The 22358-nt window shown below is 46.3% G+C and overlaps 1 protein-coding gene across 1 annotated transcript in view; it reads left to right on the plus strand.

Moving 5' to 3' along the window:
• Positions 1–635: 635 nt before the first annotated feature.
• Positions 636–22358, plus strand: part of PKIG (cAMP-dependent protein kinase inhibitor gamma) — a 30380-nt gene continuing 8657 nt past the window's right edge. Inside the window, exons 1-2 of the mRNA XM_048819703.2 lie at positions 636–726; positions 7645–7715. The gene's annotated coding sequence lies outside the window, so the exon portion shown is untranslated. The remainder of the gene's footprint in view (positions 727–7644; positions 7716–22358) is intronic.

Below are 22358 nucleotides of genomic sequence, written 5' to 3' on the forward strand. Positions count from 1 at the left end.
TTTCAGTGGTGGTTGAAGTAAAGTGTGCATGGACTTCAGATCATTTTTTAAAGTATTGTATACACTTTGGGATCTTTTGGAGCAAAAAGTGCTCTATAAAATGTATGGTTGTTACTCTATTGGGTTTTTCCTTTTGCTTTTACATCAGAACACTTAGGGAAAAGGAAAAACACCAAGGTGCAGCTGAGAAGTGAATCTGAACAATATACAAAGGGAACCTCGAACAGCTGTCCACACAAGGCACTAAACAGGTGGGATGTCTTTAGTGGTTGTTACAGTAAGTAGGAGACCTCTGTGACAAAGGCAACAGTGTTCAAAATTGAAGGAAGGATGTTAAGCCACACGCAGCTGCTGGGAGATGAGGTTTCAATGCAAATCTAAACAAAGGTTTTGCTAAAAGGAAATAGATCCTCCTGCATGCAGGGAGGTTGAAACTGAGCAAGTAGCTGCTTGACATCATCAAGCTGAGCATTGGATTACAACAAACAAGGACTTGGAAAGAGAGGCAGGACACGCCCCCCAAACCCTTAAAGTGCAACTTCATTTAGCAGCTATTAGTACAAAGAAACTGTAAGTCTGAAACTGACTGTGATAAGCTGGCCAGCTTGGCTGCTTGCCATACCAGGCAGGTATGCTGTGTCGGGGGGGGGGGGGGAGTAATTGAGCCTGGATTTGTTCATTAACGGCTTGATTTCTTAACTTGGAGAGCAGCTGGACCTGTGTTCCGTAAGTACAGTTTTACATGCTGCTAAGAGAGAATGAGCTGCAGAGAATACAAATGTTAGCAATTTACGGTGCATCAGATATAGGAGTCATTATTTTTACACAGTGATATGTATGCGATTACAAGGACGTGCTGATCTGGTCCAAAGCTCTCAGCATTGTTGTGTGGGAGCCAGAACTGTGACTCTGATAGATTATTTGTCTAAAGATATATTAAGCTTTTGCCTAAACTACTGGGAATGACAGAATCAAGCTGCCCACAAACCGCAGACTAGATGGAATCCCATTTTTCTACATAGTGTTTGTAGGTTGGTTGGTAGGGATGTGGCTACCATTCTACTTGAAAGGAATGCCATTCAGTGCTTGCTCCATAGGGCAAGTGGAGAGAGTGTATTCATTATTTAGCAATCAAAACGCAATGTGTCTCTGTGACACCAATGGGAACATCTAGCCTGATTTCTGTAGTCTGTCTGTTTATTTCCAGAAAGTGACCAGGCACTGGCACAGAATATCCTACAGCATTGCTTTAGCCTTTGGTTTACGAATGAAAAAATAATACAAATCCACAAGCTGTCCTGAGGGACTCTGTGTATGGAGCATATAATGTACCAGGCACGTTGTGCTGCGATCAGGGTGGTCATGTTATAACATGAAATATCATTAAGTACTGCGAGGAATGGCATGTGTACTAACGGTTCAGTCTGCACCATTGATGTGAATGGGAGTTTTGTCACTAGCTTCAATGGAAGCAGAATCAGAGATGCTGTAGGGTCCAGCCTTATAAGCAAATGCAAAAAACTCACTGTTTTAAAATGAAGAGCCTTAAATAAAGCCACAGTGGGGAGGGATCAGCAAAACACTTTAGAAACTGGATTGAAAAATCCTCCCGTGTGGATCAGGGCTTTGTCCCCCTGAACAACTGATATGGCTTATGGGGGTGCAGATCATATGAACCTCACAACAGGTGAAATGGGATGGAGGAAGGGAAATGTTTCCATTTGCTCAGGAGGTGGTACTAGGTCCACAAAATGTGAACCAAATCCAGCTTGCCTTACTCACAGGAGCAGTCTCACTGGTGCCTAGATTCTCCTGGGATGGATGGATGGATAGTTGAGTCTATTAAAGAGTACATCAAATAAGAGGTAGACCTAGACAGTATGTTGCACCAATGAAATAGCACTAAGGTGAGTCCTTTAGAGAGGGGAAAACTCCAAGCTCAGCCTGCAAGCCAGATGCAGCCCTTTGAGTTCTGCACTAAGAATTGCCAGAACCCTCCTGTTTAACAAGGAGATGCAGCATGTAATGCAGTAAGCAGTCCATTCCACGACTGCTAAATCCAGGCCAAGACAGACCCTGTGTGGTAACTGTGAAGCACAATCTGCATTTTCCAATCTGCGAGCTAGAGAGAGCTACAGAATTATGAGTAACCAGCATCCTGAAAGGTTTCAGAGGAACAGCCGTGTTAGTCTGTATTCGCAAAAAGAAAAGGAGTACTTGTGGCACCTTAGAGACTAACCAATTTATTTGAGCATGAGCTTTCGTGAGCTACAGCTCACTTCATCGGATGCATACTGTGGAAACTGCAGCAGACTTTATATATACACAGAGAATATGAAACAATACCTCCTCCCACCCCACTGTCCTGCTGGTAATAGCTTATCTAAAGCATCCTGAAGACACTTCAAGCCTCTTCTCTCTAGTGAGGGACACTACGTTGGTGGCAAGGACATATGGATGGGTTGAGGCTCAACACCTGGTTTCATTACACCGCAAATGCAGTTTCACTGAAGTTCTCTAGAGACACCAGTCATCTGTCTCAGTGATACCCAGCCATCTCAACCACAACAGGAAATGCCAAGTCTCCCAGGCAAAGCTACACCTAGTTCCTAATATTCATTGAGAAATCCCATTTCACATATGAAAGAGTAGAGTGAAAGCTCAAGTACCTTACAGAAATGGGTATCATGGGTAAGGTAGATGGACTACAACCATGGATATCTCTGATAATGAAGGCACCAAAACCCAATAACCCAGATCAAATCAGAATATGCATGGATATGCATCTCCCTAAAACTGTGCTCTTCTGGAAGTGGCATGACTCACCCAACGTTGATGCCACCATTGGTGATTTTGAGGAAACCACAACTTTCTCCTCATCATTGTCAGTGCTAGATGTCATCAGCTTGAATTTACACTGGAGTTGAGCTCTCTCATCACGGGAACTGCTTAGAGTCTTTCAGATTAAGTGAAATCTGGCTTTTTTTTTAAAAAGCAGACTTTTACACAAAGACTTTCTGGTTTTAATTTTTTATGGTTTTGGACATTTTTCAAAAAAAATTTCAACAGAAATTTTGAACAAAAACATTAAGCTTTTGTTTATTCTGAAAAAATTATTTCTTTTCTGTTTCCACATTGACATGTTCCATACTGAAAGTTTTTGATTGGTCATTTTAGTCACATGGCGAGTTGGAATGTTCCATTTTCAAAATGTGTGTATTTCAAATCAGAAAAATTTTGATTATAATTCTGTAGAACATTAAAACTGGACCATCGTAAAACATAAAATGAAAAATGCTTTCAAATTTGCTGAAATTCCTGTGTATCTACAGTATTCATATAGCCCTGGAACCAGTCTGAGCACCTAACTGTCTTTAATGTATTTATCCTCAAAACTCTCTTGTGAGTTAGGGAAGAGATATCCCCATTTTGCAGGTGGGGAACTGAGGCACAGAGGGACTACGTGACTTGCCCAAGTCATGCAGGAAATCTGTGGAAGAAAGAGAAAATGGAGCCTGAATCCCAGACCTTTCCTAACCACTGGACCATCCTTCCAATTTCTGTGGAGCTGTGCCCCCCACCTTTTTCACCCTGATCTGATACACTCTCAGCACCTCTTAGTCTTCAGCGGTTCACAAGACTCAAACCCCCAATCCAGCAGTTTCTACAAGACTGCCTTAGGTCCAAAAAATTCAGCAATCAGATCTGATTCATGGGACTCATGGCAAATCAGTCAAAGCAGTCTGGGTATTTGAAAGACTCCAAGAGAGGAACCTCACTCTCAATTGGGCTAAGTGGGAATTCCACAAATCCCCAGGAGAATATTTTGTCTGTGTCATTTTCGTGACTGGACTAGTCCCAGGTCCTAACAAGGTAGCAGTTATCAGAAGCATGTTGGTTCCATAGCATGCCAGTGAGGTACACCACATCCTAGGAATGCTTAACAATTGTGTATACATCATTCCCAGCTACTCAGGATCATTTCTATACCTTGGTAGTAACATCATTCCAGAAATCAACCAGTCTAGGGCCAGTGATTTAAGTGTAGGGAAACTTTCCTCCACCGCCTTAAACTATTTATTCCTTGGCTGCAAACATTTCACTGTGTCTCACCCTGGGGGTGTGTATTTGTCCACTTCTCCCCCATACGGTTCACATGGCTTATGCTATGATTTGCTAAATTCTTTATATTGGAACCCAGCATTTACATTGGGATGAGGCTTTGAGACCTTTGTGTGGCTTCTCTGAGCCCACTCTCCACTAGAAAGGTTACAAATCACAAGTCACTGCATGGGGGCATTCCCATAAGAGCTCTGTAATACTTGGATTTGTTGGTGATGGCAGTGCAGGCACAACTTATCCCTGGTGTAACTCCATTGACTTTGGCAAAGTTGCTTTTTACACAGAGCATAACTAACCTGTGGAACTCATTGCCACAAGATATCACTGAGACTAAGAATTTAGTAGATTTCAAAAATAGATCAGGCATATATATGGAGATGAATATTCACAGTTATAATGAATAGCATATACTTTTTGCTTCAGGACAACTACTAACTGAGGTGGGGGGGGGATATTCTACAACTGTCCATTGCAGGATTTCTTGCACTTTTATCTAAAGCAGCTGGTGCTGACTATTGTTGGAGGCAGGATATAGGACTATCTGGGTCACTGGTCTGAGCTGATAAGGCAATTACTATGTGCCTCAGGCTGAATTCAGTCCATTGTTTGCCCATGAATCAAGAAGTGTGAGGCTGACCTTTTCCAAGCTGCTGTCACCTGGACTTAACCAAAAGGGATTTCCACTCTGGATCAGAAGTGATACCAAAGCATCTGTTGTGCAGAATAATGCTGAATTATGCCAGAATAGTTCCAGGACTTTTGGAACATCTGTTCATTTTGAAACTGTGCTGGGATCTCTGCATTAATTCCACGTGTTCAGCTACCACCCAGTAACGTCAGAGAATGGAGCACAAGAAAGATGTGTATTTGGCTGAAGGCAATGCTAGTGTGATTCATTCACAATCAGGTTCAGACAATCAGATACACTGGGGATGGTCCTTCAGGTGTGCTGAAATAGTTGCCCATTAAAGTCACTAGATAAAGGTACTGGATAAAGATCTGAAATGTCAGTATTCCTGGATCAGTTACTCCAGCGCCTCACGCAAAGCCCAGAATGAGACTCCTATGGTTACAAGGGAAACCTACTGTGTGAAAGTCATCCCTGCCTGGAAGGCCTTTGCATCACATTAATCATAGAACTGGAAGGGACCTCAAGAAGTCATCTAGTCCATTCCCTTGTACTCATGGCAGGACTAATTATCTAGACCATTCCTGCCAGATATTTGTCTAACTTGCTCTTTAAAATCTCCAATGATCGAGATTCCACAACCTCCTTAGGCAATTTATTCCAGTGCTTAACCACTCTGACCATTAGGAAGTTTTTAGTTTTTAGTTTCAACCTAAACCTCCCTTGCTGGAACTTTCGCCTATTGCTTCTAGTACTGTCATCAGAGGGTAAGAAGAACAATTTTTCTCCCTCCTCCTTGTAACAACCTTTTATTTATTTGAAAACTGTTATCATGTTCCCTCTCAGTCTTCTCTTTTGCAGACTAAACAAACCCAATTTTTTCAATCTTCTCTCATAGGTCATGTTTTTTAGATCTTTAATAACTTTTGTCACTCTTTTCTTCTTCTAATCCAGCAATAGCCCTGGCTGGGAGGATGCATGAGCCGCACAATCCCAACAGGAGGCATCTGTACTCCCACATGGTCCAGAGGGGTCTACATGCCAGGTCTATATGGCTCAGTGAGCCCTTGGGGACTGGCCCTTGCCAAACCTCACGTATGCACCTCCAATGGCCCAGAATCCTCATGTAGGGGATTGGGGTGGGACAGTGCTCACTGTTCCAGTCCACAGGCTGGAATCAAGGCTCTGGATGACTGTGGGTTGGAAAGTTGAATTCCACCCTCCAGCCAACCAATGAGTTGCCCTCTCAAAGTTGATTACTTTGGGGGGCAAAGGCAAATTCCACCCCAGAAGAGCAGGCCTGCACAATCCTACCTCTTTGCTTGATAGTTCAGGCGAGCATGCCCTTATGGATCTTTTGTTTTAAGCTCCTCCTGGGGCAGAGCCACATCTGTATTTGCAGCAAATCTGAAGCACTGGGCTCTGGCTCTTTGGGTTGCACAGCCAGTGAGACACAGAAGAGCAGGAGGGCAAAGAAGCAAAATGGAAGAGCATGGACTTTCTAGGTGGGCGTCTTTCCTTCCTAGATTCATGTGCCCGGGTGGTACCCTACTGGGGGCAATGTATTTGCCAGACATGTGGGAATGCTGCTTCGTTTCCAGCCTGTCATGCCAGTGGAGCTCCTGATTGTCAAAGGAGGAAACAATGCAGTAAATGTGTGTGGTCAAATTTTCCCTTCTTTATCTGGGCTCTAATAATAATGCTTAGTATTTTGCATTTATATAGCCCCTGTCATCTGACCATCTCAAAGTGCTTCCCAAACATTAAATAAGCAAGTCTCCCAACTCCCTCTGTGAGAAAAGCAAGAATTAATAATAGTGCCATTCTACTGATGAGGAAACTGAGGTACAAAGAAGCAAAGTGATTTGCCCAAGGTCAGTGGCAGAGCCAGCGATGGACCTCATGAGTCTTGCCTCCTGCTCCAATCACTCAATAATTCAGTGGAAAACCAAAGAAAAAAAAGAAAGGGCCCAGATCTGCACGATGGTTGCAGCTGGGGAAGGATTATGCCTGTCGTAGCAGTACATTGGGCTAATCAATTAAACCAGTTAAAGTTGCTGCACCAGCTAGTTCTTGCTTTCCATTCTGCTAATATTTGCCCCTGGGACAAAAGGAAAAAACATAGTCCATGATGTTCCAGTTGGTCTGAAAGCTCAAACAGCTGCTAAAATAAATAAGTGCCTTGGCTGAATTTTGCAGGTCCAGCAGTTGTTAGGACTACAGAGGAAATTTATTTGACTGAGGTTCAGGGACATAGGGATAACATTCAGCTGCAGGCAATGGTGAGTAAACCTAAACAAGATAAACTAAACAAATCATCTAAAAGAAGAGTACCAAATTTCCCCTCTGGTCTTAAAGCATCTAATAGGGTAGTTTCACTGATTTAAACTCAGATTTGGCTGGAAACTGAAATGTATTTACATTCTTGAGAGAGCCCGTGAATCCTCTGACCCTGCTGGGTTCAAGCTGTCAGAAGTGGGGTTGTTGCACTTCTCCACAGCATATGCAAATCAGTTTAAAAAAGAGAGAGAGAAAGAGAGAGAGAGAGAGAGAGAGAGAAACCACTTTTGGAAGCAGGGCCTCTTCCTAGGGTTTGTCTGCATTGGGGCTATAGCCAATGGGGTTGCTGCACTGGTGCAAACCCCTGATGTAGACATCATGGTTCACACGAGCGGTTAAATCCCAGTGTAGATGAGTTCCCTGCCTTCGTGTCCATCAAGCCAGGCCCTGGAAAGCCAGGTCCCCAGTCTGCCGGGTAAGGCCCTTTCAGCACGTGCATTTCCTTGGCAGCTGTGGTCACAGGTAGATTTAAAGAGTGGTTCGCACAGTGAAGTTACTAATTAAAGCATAGCCAATTTTCATGATAGTTATTTTTCCTTTCTCCTGTTCCTCAGAAACATTTGTCCTGATGTGTACGCAGCTGAACATCTGAAGATATGGATAATAGGAAGGTCAATTAAATAAGGTAAGATTTTACATTCTAATTGGTTATCTGGAAAGGCAGCTGAGGTGACTTGATTTTTTCATTTAGAGGGTGACTTAAATTCACACAAACTGGAAGGATTTTTCCCCCCTCCATTTTGTAAAAAGATACATGACTGCTTGCTACGTTGAGAATAACTGCTAGAAGGTAGCTGAATGAAAGCTAAAAAGAAGCTTTAGGACACACCCATACATCCTACTGACTGGACTGTGTTGGCATCTGACATAGGTCTCCTCTAACTTCTATAAAGGGTTAATTAGATAGTGAGACTCAAGCAATGGGTTGAAGGTACAGCAGTCTGGGAGCTGACCAGTGAAAGGAGATAACATATAAGCCTTAGGAACTCATTCTGAATAATATGCAGAAAACCTTTGTGGAGTGGCATAGCTGGGCCATGGAATTAAGGGGAATTGTTGCAAATTCCCCATTTGTTTGTATGTGATCGTGGTGTCTGTACACAACCCCAACTCATGTGTTATTAGCAAGGGTTTTGCCCCTGAAAGTCTGAACCTTAAAGTTTGTGTTATCCCTCCTAGACTCCAGACAGGACTCATTGCTGGATGTGTAGATATTGCACCCACCTTTATGGTTAACATCTACTGTACCATTGTACATGACTTTCTTACAGTAGGCCTATACTTACAACATATGCCATGGTACGGTACTTTACCAAACCATGGTGAAATGCTGGCTGCCAGGGCACATGCTAATGCAAACCATGGTCTGCTGTCTCTCAGTTTGCATGGCATGGGTCACTTGCTGGAGAATTCTCTGCACCTTGAAGTCTTTAAACCACGAGTTGAGGACTTCAATAGCTCAGACATAGGTCAGGGGTTTGTTACAAGAGTGGGTGGGTGAGATTTTGTGGCCTACGTTGCGCAGGAGGTCAGACTAGATGATCATAATGGTCCCTTCTGACCTTAAAGTCTATGAGTCGTTGATGTATTTTGTGCAGCATTTGGGGTATATTTTGAAAACATTGAGATACACACACCCTGCCCTTTGTTACACGTTGCACTTACACATTCATTAAACATTTCTTGCCTATACAAATGCATGTCAGAGACCCTAACTCTGTGTTTAGATTATATCTAAAAATCCCTGGTGAGCCCCAAATCCTCACCCTTTTGCAAAGCCTGAATAATGCACACAGGGGTTAAGAGATCCAGTGGACAGAGTCCTGGCTCTGTAGTCACTGCTTCCCCATTGTGGAGGATAGGTGTTAACGGATAAATCCATGCAATCAGAGTTCCACTGGCTATGCCCTCTAGGCTACCCAGATTCAATCCCCCGCTCTATGGGCAAGCCATGTAGGCATCAGCTATGCTGGGTTTTGGTACTATTGGCTGGTAATGTGGACCTCTCTGCCATCACAGTTGCACTGTTTGTAGCTTTGGTGATAAAGGACCATAATCCAAAAGGATTCTCTGGTGCATCCAGCCTCATTTTTCCTGCAAATCCTCTCAATGGTTTGCCATGCACCTGCTGTGCACAGCACTCTGCCCCTCAGGTGTTTGAGACAGTGTATGTACAGCCATCCCAGCATAGTGGGAGATCGGGGGCGGAGGTGGAATCCCAGTGGAGGCATAAAATATGACTCTTCTACGTGCTTGGGCGCTTTCTCTGTTTTGCTGATTAAATTAGTCAAGTCCACGTGGGGGAAGACTGCTGCCCCAACTCTGTAGTATCTGCATGTGTATCTGGCTCTAGTTCTGCAGCTTACACAGAGCAGGATTTAACCAGTCTGTAGAGAGAAGCTGCTGTTGCTTAATGCATGTCTGCGAAGGAATTCTCCACCTTTCTTTTCCAAAGCACACAGAAGAAGAGTTGTTTCAGCCCAGCCTGGCCATCTCACTTTGGGTGGGAAGTTTTAAGGAGTTTCAGTGAGTCAGCATAGCAGGTGAAGATGACAATTCTAGGCAGATAACAAAAGCATTTGGACTGGGCTTGTGAGTCCCCTTGCTCCACAGCAGGACTGATTCTAATGCCTAAATTGTCTCTAATACATGCATGTCTAGTCTAGTCTTGCCTGAAAACCACTGATGACAACTTTGCAACTGCCCCTGGGAGACTAATTCCACAGTCTCGGTTTTTCTTATAACCCCAAAGGTAGGGATTTTCCATCATCATTCAAGGCAAACATTACAACTGCCCTATTATGGATCATATAAGATGTTTTCTTTTAATGGGAGGGAAGAATATATAAGATGCTACTTTGGGAGCAGACTGGAGCCAGTGTTGCTAATCAGACAGGCTTTTTCCTTAGTAACGTTCTCTAGCGTTATCTGCTTTATTTTTGTGCTGTTACCGAGAGCTGCTGGGGACGTGACCCATGAGTCAGCTTGCTGCCTACTCCCCAGGGCCAGAACCTTCAGATCATTCCTATTCAAAAAGAAATATTTCTTTGGAAAGCTGAATGTGACTCTCCTAGGCTAGTGGAGGTTTGGATACGAGGAGAACGATAGAGGTGCCCTGGGTTCTGTGCATGTTGTGCTACCTGAACTCTTTTAGGCTGAGAATTGTATACCCTAGCCTGCAAGACAGGTGTCTGGGCTCTCCCTTCTTCGTGAGAAAACCAGCATTCTCACAAAACAAGACAACTCTAGTTTCTCCCCTTCTCAGGATATAAACAGAGGTCACATCAAATTCATTTCCTTTCTCTCCGGGTACAAAGCACTTCCCCAAACAGCAGGGCCCTCAGTCTTCCTGAATTACTGCTTACTTCCCACTCCCATTACCCACGCCTTGTGTCTTCCTGCTTCCTTTTATACATGGCAACAGCCACTGGCCCTTGTTGAAAATGAGCCCCAGCTGTATCTGCTCCCCAGCCATTTAACCCTTCCATGCCTGGTTCCACACCCCTACAGCCCTGCCAGGGGACATGGAAGCACAGCCTTGAATGGAATGCCCTAAACCAGTGGAATTAGAAGAAGGGAACTGAGGCAGTCCGTATCCTGACAGGTCACTCGGAATTCAGCAGCCTGGGGAGAATCTCATTGTCCTAATGCGCTGTGGGAGTATGGGGTAGTTTTCACCCTTTGAGTGGACATACACCAGTGATCAGAGTCTGTTTTCTGTAGACCCTTCTTTCAGTCTTTTCCATGCTCATTGTTTTATTAATATCTTCCATACAAACAACTAAAAAAACCCAGGGAAAAATAAAAATATGCCACCATAATATTCCCTGCTGCTCAGTGATATTCCCCCCTTCCAGCGCTCTATGAAGGGCACACAGACATAGGTTAGAATCAGCAAGTAGGGGCTAACCGCCATGGAACAGCTCACCCCAGAAATACAAGGCTCCATGTGTTACATCTGTTTGGTGGGTAGCAAGTATAGTGCCCTGGATACTTCTCTGCCCTGGTACAAAACCTGTTGCAGGATGGAGAGCAGACGCAATGTGCCTGCCCTAGTCTGAGGCTCTTGGAAGTCGGCTAGGTCCAAGGTGCAGGGCAGATCAGGCCTGAAGGCTGCTTTACATTGCGACTGCTACAATAGCCTTCCAGGGCCATTGCAGCTCTACAGAATAGCCAGGGGATAGGCATGTTCTGACCCTACCCTGTAAATCCCTGACACCTCCCTGATATGTTACCTGTGTCCATACCTGGCAGAAAGGTGCCCTACCACTGGGGTCTCCCCCATAGGGCCTTGTGGCTTCCCTCCAGCAGAAGTATTTTTATCTTTATCACTAATGTACTCATGTGGGTGCTGGATCATCCCAGTTCTGTGGGTTCAGCTCTTGTTCTTTTTAAGCTAGATAGTTAACTTTAACGTGCCAGATCTTCCCTTTCCTAGAGAGGGCTCATATGTAGAGATTGGTACCCTGCAGTACTGTGTCTGCACTGACCCCTGCTTTGCAAGTGGAGCCCAGCTCTTCAGTAATGTGCTCCTTCCCTAGAGGATGTAGAAAGAAAGACCCCTGATTTATTAGCACTTAGAAACTATGGGATGCGTAAAACAAATTCAACATGGGAACAAAGCAAAAATACAAACACTGTCATGGCAACTGGCTTATGGCTGAGTGAAGGAACCAATTATTTCCATTAATCAACATGCTGAGAAGGTTTAAAATGCAACTTTGAAAAATCAGGCTAGATCTCAGAAAAAACTTTATAAAAGCTCTGTTGCCAAGGGAGACTGTGAATCACTGTCACGGGGGATTTTTAGGACAGACACTAGACCTGTGTTCCTAAGGCAGAATGAAATTAACCCTGCCCTCATGCAGGTAGACAGACTGGTATAGTGTCTCTTCCATCCCCAAGCAAGGGCCAAATCCTCAGCGGGTGTCAGTTGGCTTAACTCCATTGGACAGAGCTGCAGTGACTCACACCAACTGAGGAGCTGGCCTCCCAGCTGAAAGGGAAGCTTAGCTTGGTCTGAAACTGACCTTCAGAGAAGTATTCATACCACAGTGAGGATAGGCAGAATAAATGCTTATCCAGACAGACAGGTGATATTGAGGACAGAGAGAAAATGAGGAGAGAAGAGGACTGTTATGTTCAGTTGGCCTTTTTCTTCTCTCTCCCTCAATCTCCATTAGTTCAGACAGGAACCATGACAGTAACTTGGAGGGGCAGTTCTGTTCAGAATGGGATAACTGTGTACAAATGTCACCATGGCCTCTATGTTAATTATGTCTCTGACTCAGGTCCAAAATGCTCCCTTTTCAAGCCAAGAGAGCTTTTCCCCCTAGCTGCTCATGTCCCAAACTCAGCCTGGGTCTTGAAAGTCAAGCTGGGTTCGTTCTGGGTAAGGCATCCTCATCACCAGTAATAAAGATTCACTGTCTTCCGAGGTGTTGCACAGGGCGGAATATGGAACTGAGTAACAAAGGTTGTTGGTGTTTTGAGTCAGAATAGACTCCAGCTCACAGCTCCCCCTACCATAGCTTGGTTTCAATCCCTTGAGTCAGCAGCTCTGACTCCGGTTACTCAGAGGGAACAGTTTAGTGGAATAAGGTGTCACATTACCTGTATTGCCAATCCCAAACAGTCAAACTAATGATCCAGGCCCCCAAGACTCATGAGATTTTTACAAATAAATAAATCTGGAGTTATTTTCTTTGCCTTCTGGTTTCTGAGCCTTTAGGGGGCACTTGGGTCAGGTTTTCAGACTTTTCCCTGCTCACACAGGGGCAATGAAAGCTGCGATTCTCACTTAATCCCTGACTCTAGAGCTGGGGCTGTAAGAAAAACACCCAGTATTGCGAGCAGTGTCCCATATCACACTGGGGAGCAGAAGCACACTGTCTGACTTAAAGCTAGCTCAGGTATGTCTACACATGTTACAATCACATCTCCCATTGGTGTGTAGACACCAACTGTCTCATAGTCCAGTCTCCCTTCACAGGCTGTGTGATGCTGGTTTGTGCCCCTTGAGGCTGCAGACAAGGGAGAACAGTAAGTAACTTACGCTAGCTCCTTTTCATCACTCGATTACTCAGACATGCTTTTTGCTGCATGCTACTATTTATTGCCATTACATGGGATTAGATGTAGCCTTTTATCACCACCATAAAGTGACACTCTGGTGCTGCCAGTAACAGGTGGCGCAGGATCAGAGCTGCTGCTGGGGCGGAGAGGTTAAGGCTGGCTAATGCAAATGCTATTAAGGCTGTTACCACTGACAAAAGCAGAACAATACACTCCTGAAAGCCTCGCCACAATTCCCTCTTTCAAAGGCAATGAGGAGGCACAGCCACAAACGCAGTTGTTCTATTCAACTGTCTGGGTCCTTGTTTGTTACTTTGCCATCTTCCCTGAATAAGTTATGTCTGTTGGGATCTCTGCCGGTACAATACCAGAGGAACGTATAGTATCTTGAGTAGCTGGAGTGGCAGGAGATGCGGTGGCTCAGGAATGAGGTCTGTTGGCAGACGTGTGAGGAGCTTGGGGGACTGGATAGTTGAAGGTGCTGCAGGCCAGAACTGAGATGCACTGACAGAGTTTCTGAGGCGCACAGAGCTGGAGCAGAAGGGGATGCTGCAAGCTAGGCTTGAGGTGCATTGGGAAAGCTGTATGGGTGCCCCAGAACGGGGATAACAGGAGATGCAACAGCTCAAGTCAGGATTGAAATACATGGGCAGAGCAATGTAGGAGGAACCCATGAGTGGAGCAGTGAGGGATACTACCCAGGTCAGTGCGGAGGTACACTGGCAAAGCTACGTGGAGTCCTCAGAACTGGAGCAGCAGGACATGCACGAGGGCAGCAGGTGGGCTGAGGTGCATTGGCAGAGCAGTGTGCAGGGCCCAAGCTTGAAAGAGCAGGGAGTCCAAGAGAGCAGGTGAGGACTGAGATGTTTTGATGCTATGCACAGTCGGGTTAGCTCAGGCCACTTCAGATAGTTCTTTAATTCCATGAGCACGGAATGCATTTATATTTTAAAACAAATAAAATATAAAAGCATTAATCTGTTGATGAACACAGAGGGTTAGACCCTTAGATCTCCTTCATATGTTATTCCTTTATGCCCTGTCTTTTTGGCAAATCTTAAAGAACGCTTAAATCTCTCCTCCTCTTGCAATAACCAGGAAGCTGAAGGAGGTGGCCATGTTTAACTTGGGGTGGCTGAGCTTACTGAACTTATCATGAGAGCCAGAGGGTGCAGTGTTATTTACAGTGACTTCCTTCCCAGAACAGCAGTGAGCTATATACCACAGTCCAGCCTGACATCTCATTTGTCTGGGCTGCTGCTGGGAGATCCCGGAAAAGCTAGTGGAGGTTCCTGGCAAGTCTTTCCCATTAGGTTCTAGTTAATAGGAGTTACGAGCATGGACGGATCCAAGACTAGAGACCCTCCCTCTGATTACTTTTTTCCTTTGCCAGCCAAGGAACGTGGAGTGATTACTTTTTTCCTTTGCCAGCCAAGGAATGTGGAGCCTTTAAGATGCTGTGCTCCCTGCCTCCCACAACATAATGGGGGGAGGGATAGCTCAGTGGTTTGCTAAACCCAGGGTTGTGAGTTCAATCCTTGAGGGGGTCATTTAGGGATCTAGGGGAAAACTGGGGATTAGTCCTGCTTTGAGCAGGGGGTTGGACTAGATGGCCTCCTGATGTCCCTTCCAACCCTGATATTCTATGATTTTAAGTGTTAATAAGCGCTGGGAACACTCAGCACTTTGCAGGAGCCAAGCGTACCAGCAAAGCACATTAAGACTGTGAGCTTTTTGGGGCAGGGACTGTCTTTGCTCTGTGTTTGTCCAGTGCCATGGAGTGCCATGACGGGGGCTCCTACATGTTACGGCAATACAAATAATAAGCAAGAAGAATGACAAGTTTGAGAGAGTTATATTAGGGGTGAGGAGACAGTTTCTTGCTCCGACCTTGTTTTCAGGGGCTTATACCCCACTCAAAACCCCCTCGCTCTTTGGGTTGAAATTCCTTCTGCTCGTTCACAGGCACAATGTCATTGGAACGGCTGCTAAAATTCCAGCTGGCTGTTGCCAGAGTCCTGGTGAAAACCCCTTGACCCTTCGTGCTGGTTCATCCTTGTGGGCAAAGACTTGTTCCCCCTCTGGCTGAGGCTGTGCCGCAAGAGTTTTCCCTGCAGACCTGAAGGAAGCACAGAAATCCTGTCTCTCCCTTTTCTGTGCTCTAGCAAGCCCCTCAGAAAGAAAGCACCTCACCCTATAAATATTTTAAGAGCTCAGCGGGGCTGGTGTGTGTGTGCTTTGCTGTTGTTATGGATCTTGCCCCAAGAGGGGAGTTCTAATAATAGATCCTGTACTGTGGAATGAGAGGGCAAGGGGCTGATTCTTAGAAGAAAGCTGTTTGTCTATACAAGAGATTATACAAATTCACTCATGTTCCCGCAGGGTATTAAAGGGGAAATGAAGCAGGATGTAATGCCTGCTGACAGCAGCTGATCACAGGCCCCTTTTCCCCTACAAACCCACAGTGCTGTGCTTTTAAGAAAGATGCACCTTTTATTCAGACAGATCGGCATCACCGGTTCCTTCGGATTCAAAGCTTCAAGACTTCGTAGAATTTCAGGCCAGAGGGGACCATTAGATTATCTTATCTCCCATGTAACACAGGCCATAGAATCTCAGCCAATTATTGAGCTCAATAATGAGGATGCACCTATCCCTTCTGCCTTGCTGTCCATGCGTCCTTCGTCCTGATCACACTTGGCCTGATGAAAAGTTGGCCAGACACAGCCTTCTGGGTTGCATTTTCCTATCTGCCCAGCCTGGAAACCCCACGTTTCCTCATGGAGCTCTGACTTCTTCTCTCCTCCTTTCTGACAGGAGTAGGCAGCCATCATGGTCAACATCCCATCCCCGTTGCAAAAAGGGTAACTGGGGCTGGGGACAACTTTGGTGGAACTCGTCCCCACTCCCATCCCCCAAGACAGCTAAAGTTGTAGTCCAGATGGACTCTTCATTAACTGGATTGTGCAGCAATGCTCTGGGCGCCCTGGGGGAAAGGTGCTAGAGAGACACAACATAGAGTTATTACCCGAGTGATGCATGGCTTCTCAAGGAGGTGGAGGCAGGGGACAAAGCACTATTAAGCCTGGTGGGCTGGGGGAAGTTCACCTGCAGTGACGCTGAGGCCTCGTGTCTGCACATGCAGACTGAGGCTCCGATTCAACAAAGCCCTTTTGCACGTGCATAAGTGCTTTGCTGAATCAGGGCCTAAAGAGCGCAAAACTCATCCATGGGGACAGTACAGATCAAAGCCTCCCATTCAGCTGATGCACCATCAGTCACTGGGTACTGTGCTCCTGAGCGCAAGGAAGGCAGCCAAGCATCAAAGGGGGGGACCAAGGAGGAGCTGCCACAAGGCACTGAGCTTCCAATTCCCAAGCCACAAAGTGATCCCCTTTTAAAACCCCTCTGCCACCCATACAGCATATCGCCACCCCAGAGCTTGCCAGTTCTTTCCCCAGAGCGCCTAGCATCACTGCCCCAGGCAACAGCAGCATGCATGGGGACTCAGAATGGCCTTTCATCTTGGCTATTCTAGCTGTCCCAAGGACACTGAACTCAAACCACAGATACTGGGCAAAAGCATGTAAGGGGAGGCGATAGGATTTTCCCATCTTGAGAGAAGTCAGATAACTCATATCCAGCATGGTCTCCATTGGCCAGTGCAACTGGTTGGGCTGTGCCATCCACCCCAGCAGGCAGGTGAGAATTCCAGTGAGAACTTTCAGAGCTGGCAGCAGTTCAGGGGTGAGACAGGCCTGGTTGGGGAGTTAACTCCCAACTGCCAAGTATTTTAAAGGGCGTGGGGGGGGGGGTAGCTGTAGCTCCCCAAAATGTTTCCCCAGGTGAAAGGAGATGGCTGTGTTTGCTTCAGCTCCCATTCCCGACCTAGCCCCTGTAGCTTCATTGTAGTGCCAAAGGGCCCAGTTCTCAGTGGCACACAACTCTGCCAATGGAGAGGAGCCTAAATATAGGTGGGAATGCTCCCTTCCTCCCCCAGGAACACCTTTTTGCAGAGGGCCTCCCTTCCTGCTGCAGAGCTGACATAAGCCTTGCTTTCAGCCTCTTGCATACTGAGTGTGTGCGTCAAGGGTGTGCACTGCCCTGTGGCTATTCTCTGGTTCCCAGGGCCCATGGGAAGCAGAGTATAAGCTATAGCAGTCCAGAGGCTGCTCTAACTTACACCCAGGGCCAGGCAGGCTCCTACATAGCCCCAGAATACAGGAAGCACAAAGGTGGTTTAATGCCACCTTCCCCCATCATCCACCCTCCATCCCTGCCCCAAGCACAAGAACAGAGCAGCCAGGTTCAAAGTATCTCCCTTTGTAAAGGAAGGTGGGGTTTTTCTGCCTACCTCTGTGGAGAAATCTAGCGTTGTGTTTAACTTTTGAACTTCCCTCCTTCCAGTCAGCCGAGGAGTGGCCACTTGATCTGGGTGGAATGTCTAAGCCTGAGGATAGAAAAGGGAACCCTCTCAAAAAATGCCTGAAGTGCCAGGTAGAGCTGGGCAGAGCCTCCTTCAGTATGCAGGGCCTATGTCCTCGCTGCAATGCCAAGGCAGGAGAGGACCAAAAGAATCAGAAAGGCAAGAGGTAAGGAAGCAAGCTTAACAAGGGGGAAGAACGCTTGAGTGCAGTGTAGCCATTTTATCCACTGCCATCTGGCAGTGGCACCTAGGGCTGTGTTTGTATCAGTAACATTGATGTTACTAAACATGTACGCGGCTGTTCCCTGCCCCAAAGAGCTTCCAGTCCAACTCCTGCAAAAACAGTATCCCCAGCCATAGGCCAGGGACAGAGGCAATGGCCAAAAGATTTGGAACACAGAGGCTTTGTGAAAGCAGGGAGATTTGAAGAGGGAGGTGAAGGCTGGCTCATGGAAATGGGAGTGTGTTTAGCTACTGGCGGGCAGCCTGGAGGCAAGGGCAAAGCAGAAAGAGGGATTTGGCAAAGGGAGCAGCTGGCTGAGGAAGGACTGCAGAGGTGCGAGATGGGGTGAAGGATGAAATAATAATGCAGATTGTCAGAGCACTGGATCAACATGAACTAATTTATCCTCCCACGCCCCTGCTACGCAATGTCCCCATTTACAGAGGGGGAAGCTCAGGCACAAGGGAAGTGACTTGCCTGAGGTCACACAGCAAACCACATCCATACTGGGAGTTCCTGTCTCCTAGGGCTGTGCTTAATCCACTAGACCACGCTGCTTCGGCAAATGAAAGCAGGGAGGCAGTCAGGGCTGGAGTTGTGAAGAGCCTTGAGGGGGATGTGTGTCCAAATCCAAAGGTGGAGTCTTGCTTCTGACCAGACTGAAGGAGATGAAACGCAGTCTACGTGGATGTGGGGAAGGGCTTGCTGAGAGTGGACACCTCTGTTTTACTTTAAAGGTGTATATTGGTACAAACCAGATTTTGCTGGAGGAATCTGCACATTACTCTGTGCTGTCATCTCTTTTGGCCTGAGCAGTTAGACAGCATTCAGGCTCTTGCAGGTTGTCTCCGTTAGGAGAAGAAATCAGGGACAGTCAGGTATTTCTTTATATACGCTCTTTGTAAATAAACTGGATTAAATTGCAGCAAGGGAGGCTTAGGTTGAACATTAGGAAAAACTTCCTTTCAGGGTGGTTAAGCACTGGAATAAATTGCCTACAGAGGTTGTGGAATCTCCATCATTGGAGATTTTTAAGAGCAGGTTAGACAAACACCTGTCAGGAATGGTCTAGATAATATTTAGTCTTGCCATGAGTGCAGGGGATTGGACTAGATGACCTCTCGAGGTCCCTTCCAGTCCTATGATTCTATGATTCCCTCAGGGTCCTATTTCCCTGAACACAGCAGGAATCAGACAGGAGGTTCACAGTTCTAAGTCTCTTTCCAGCTAGCACTCTACCCAAAAAGCTGTCCCTCTTGGCTTTTTCTCAGGGCCATAATACCACTGCTTCTCTTCCTGTCTGCTTGACTTTCCTGCTGCCTTCTCTGTCTGCTTCTGCTCAGAGACACATCTACCTCCATCAAATAATACACAGGGAAACCTCTCTGCCCACAGAGCTCGGTTTCTGCCTAGCTTTGCATATGATCTGCGTTTTTGTTGGCGACCCCTATGGTTTCAGCTGCCTTACTTGAAAAAGGAGTTTAGCTGCTTCTTAGTTTATCCTGATTGAAGGGCAGCCGTTAAGTCCACCAGCTTCAGTGAGGTTTCACCCAATTTCCAAGACTCTGTCCAACCTGCAGAACTACCAGCTGGATTCCTCTCCTAGCCAAGCATCCTGTCACGGGTGAAGGCTAAGTGCTGCAGGGTTGTTTGAATGGTAATTGCTATGTAAAAGTTCCTGCTTAGCCAGTTCTCCTCAGGATCCAGGGGAGGGTAGTGCAAACCCAGCAATTAAAAGGCAGCTTGTCCAGTCTCATGGGGAGGGAGCTCATCCTGGAAGGGTTAGCCCACATCATTGGTGGATTTCCTGAACAGCTCATCCTGGTGCCTGCCAGGAGCAGATGAGTTATTCTCCAAGGTCTGCTCTACACTTCCCAAGGGTGAAATTTGCTCTTTGCAAAGAGCCAGCACCAGTCCTAGACATCCAGTTGCACTTTGGCCCTCTGTACAAGGGTGAATAGCACACAGAAAGCACTTCCACCAGTGCTAGCATCAGTGAGGCTGCAACAATGCTGGACCACTATGGGGAGAATGTCTGAAAGCCCTCAATGAGGACTGATATGTAGCCCTAGGTAGCACCCATCCACGGATGTTAGCTGCTCTTGTCTTGGGCTGAAAGTGGCTCCAGGCTAGGGCAGACAAGATCTGCTGCCTGATAGGACCAGGTCCATCGCTGAGCATAGCTCTATCGCTTGGATCAGGAAGGCGAGTTAGACCCGGTGTCCCAGTTCAGGTCCATCTCTGAGTGTTAGCTGGTTTTACATTTACTGTGCGGACTCCCAGACTTTATGCTGAGTTTAGCCATCTCCCACACGTTCTGTTACATCTTAATAAAATTCACTGTTTGTTCTATTACTCTCCCCCGCTTAGTCCCCCTGTTCTCCATGGGATTGTCATCCATCCGCAACCCCGGACAAAGGTAAGGGGGAAAAGGGAATTAACTGCTGAGTTGCTACTCTGACTCAGAGAAGGAGAGAGGGTCAGGGTGGATCTACCTAGCAGAAATTGCCCCATTTCAGCCAGAGAAGTGGGATGCCCAAAAGAACAGGTGAGTTTGGGGTAAGGAACTGCAGCTTCTTAGGCTGCTGTTGAATTTAGGAGTGACACTGACTGAGGCAGAGCAATGAAACTGCTCAAAATGCAGAGGCCAAGTCAGTAAAGACAGGGAATTAATTATTACTCCAGCTCTGTTGTTTCATGAGCAAGGAATAATAAGCGCATGCCAGAGAGTGTGTTTGTCAAATCAAGATGATCTCCACAGAGCAGCTATGTGGAAAAGGTGGAGGTCTTCCCCTCAACCCTCTGCCATTGCAAAGCTTCTGCTGTCAGCAATGAAGCCAGATTCACAGGGCAGGAAATGATGTCTCAGCTCTTCAGGCAAGGGACTCACTCACTGGTGCCCATGTCCCCTGCTGGATAACATCATCATCCCCCCAGAGCTGAACTGAAGGACTCCTCTGTTCTGGGAAGGTAGAGAGGTTTGTGAGAGGTGTTGAATGCTTAGTCTGAGAATCATCCAGACCACTTTGAGCGGGCCTCTGGTCTTAAATTACCCCAAAGCTCCGTTTCCACTGGAAAGTCTTCTGCACACACTTCCCTGTAACATACTGGTGCAGCAGCTGTTTATATGTTACTGTAAATGACAAATGGGAAAAGAGATGCAGGCAGTGACCCTCCTGGGGTAGTCAGAGACATCTCTCTCTCTCTCAAAAGCCCAGGGATTTCTGTGCACTGATGTGGATTAATAAACTGCTACACTGCATGCGCACTTCCTCATGGAGTTCTTGGCAAGAGTCTGCCTCGTTTACAAATTCCCTCCTCCCCCTCGACCTGAAATGAATATTAAAAACAGACAGTAAAAGGTCAGGTTATGATATGAGACTAGATCCCAGTGTTCTCTAGATATCTCTAGCGTGTTGTTGTTTTCCACGGTGGTGTTCTTTCTCTGCTAGGCAGGGCAGGGAAGACCGTTCCTTCTTGCGACCGACAGACGTTAAGAGACATTTTCAGTGACTGAAATTTACCAATACACTAAGTTAGAGACTCATCTGCACCAGCCCGGAGATACAACATGCACAGTTACTATGCTGCCTTTTGAAAATCAGCCCCTAAGAACAAAATTAGGGTGATGTCTCATGGCTCCCCCTGGTTCTCTGTACAGAAACAGCTTCCCAATGAGAAGAGGGGCTCAGCCTGAGGCTTTTAAAGGGCTAGAAACCATAAAAAGTTTCCAGAGGAATCGCACAGCCTTATCAGATCTGCTGGAAGCTTTCCCTAATAGTCCATTCCCAGTCGGATCCCAAGAAGCAAGCCCTGCCATGCAATAGAAAATGAGCCAAGTGAGCCACCTGCTGGTCAAGACGGGGCATGGCCAAGGATTCTAGTTCAGGAGACAGGTTTCAGAGTAGCAGCTGTGTTAGTCTGTATCCGTAAAAAGAAAAGGAGGATTTGTGGCACCTTAGAGACTAACAAATTTTGCATCCGATGAAGTGAGCTGTAGCTCACAAAAGCTTTATGCTCTAGTAAATTTGTTAGTCTCTAAGGTGCCACAAGTACTCCTTTTCTTAGTTCAGGAGAGCCTCATCAACCCAAGCCGATGCTGCCCATGATTTGCACAGTGTCTTCCCCTTTTCCAGAAATGCTCCAAGAGCAAAGTCTCCACACGCTGACCCATGACTTTTCCAAATCGGCAGGACATTCCAGCGTACATTATGAAGCATTGCCCCAAATAATCAGAACTATTCTGTCAGGTGCATCAACCAACTAATGCTACATTCTCTCGGCCTTTTTTCTCACCAGCTCCTCCATTTGTGGAATGCAGCCATTCACAACGTGCCATGCAGCCGTCAGTGCAGATGCGTGAGGTTCCATGCTTAGATCAGATTTGTCTTTAGTCTCACGTCATGGGCAATTTGTTGAGATCAAGATCCTTCTGGGAAGATCTCCCATCCCACCCACAGGGCCAACCCTGCATCTCCTTCCAGGAACTACTGCATAGGGCATGTACACATGGAGAAGTTCTATTGGAAAAGAGCTAAGAAACA

Source organism: Caretta caretta, chromosome 13, assembly GCF_965140235.1.
Source record: "Caretta caretta isolate rCarCar2 chromosome 13, rCarCar1.hap1, whole genome shotgun sequence".
NCBI lineage: Eukaryota > Metazoa > Chordata > Testudines > Cheloniidae > Caretta > Caretta caretta.